At 38.6% G+C, this 702-nt stretch overlaps 1 protein-coding gene across 1 annotated transcript in view; it reads left to right on the top strand.

Annotated features, from left to right (window-relative positions):
* LOC125041353 (COP9 signalosome complex subunit 1-like) overlaps positions 1 to 502 on the top strand; it is a 21,990-nt gene extending 21,488 nt beyond the window's left edge. Inside the window, exon 12 of the mRNA XM_047636238.1 lies at positions 1 to 502. This exon is cut by the window's left edge and continues 1,436 nt beyond it. The gene's annotated coding sequence lies outside the window, so the exon portion shown is untranslated.
* Positions 503 to 702: the final 200 nt, after the last annotated feature.

Below are 702 nucleotides of genomic sequence, written 5' to 3'. Positions count from 1 at the left end.
AAGAAATGCACTGCCTAGTGGTTACAGAAGAACAGTGGCCAGTTGTTGTAGGCAGTGTTCTTGCCTGTAATGCTTGGATTTTTTAAGTCACACTATGAGCACAGAAGATCATGCATAGTGTAATACTCCAATATTTGTTGAATTCACTGTCGTGCACCCTAGCCAGGTTGCCTCAGTCTCTTCAGAGTCTCTGGATGTCTGGTCTCAAAACTTCAGATGAGAAACTTTAAGCCAAATAATCCTTGCTCTTGTGTCAGCACTGCTTGAGGCTTGCTACCAGTGTATTTGTCAAGGGAAGAGCAGCGTATTCTCACCTTTACGAATGCAAATTGTCATCGGAATCCAGTCACATTTTGAGAGATTATGTGGGGAGAAATGGATACTTTTCCCACCCTAGTGTGTTTCATGCAAGCCTTCACTTTGAGCTGCATTGTTGATGAGTGGCTAGGAGGGGAAAAGGTGATTTTCTATTGAAGATAGTAAAACTAATAACACTGAAAAAGGCTTTTGTCTTTCCTTTGCTCTTTATTAAAATGTATATGGTAAATGTGTATATGAGTACATGTATTCTTTTATTTTACATGAAATCAAATCTGTTTTCATTGTAGATGTGCAATAGCAGTAGGCAGCAAGGATTCATTAGCTATAAATGAAAACAAACATTGAATTGATATAGCAACTCCTGCTGTACATACTGTATAG

Source organism: Penaeus chinensis, chromosome 30, assembly GCF_019202785.1.
Source record: "Penaeus chinensis breed Huanghai No. 1 chromosome 30, ASM1920278v2, whole genome shotgun sequence".
NCBI lineage: Eukaryota > Metazoa > Arthropoda > Malacostraca > Decapoda > Penaeidae > Penaeus > Penaeus chinensis.
This window is presented reverse-complemented; position numbering and strand designations above follow the sequence as displayed.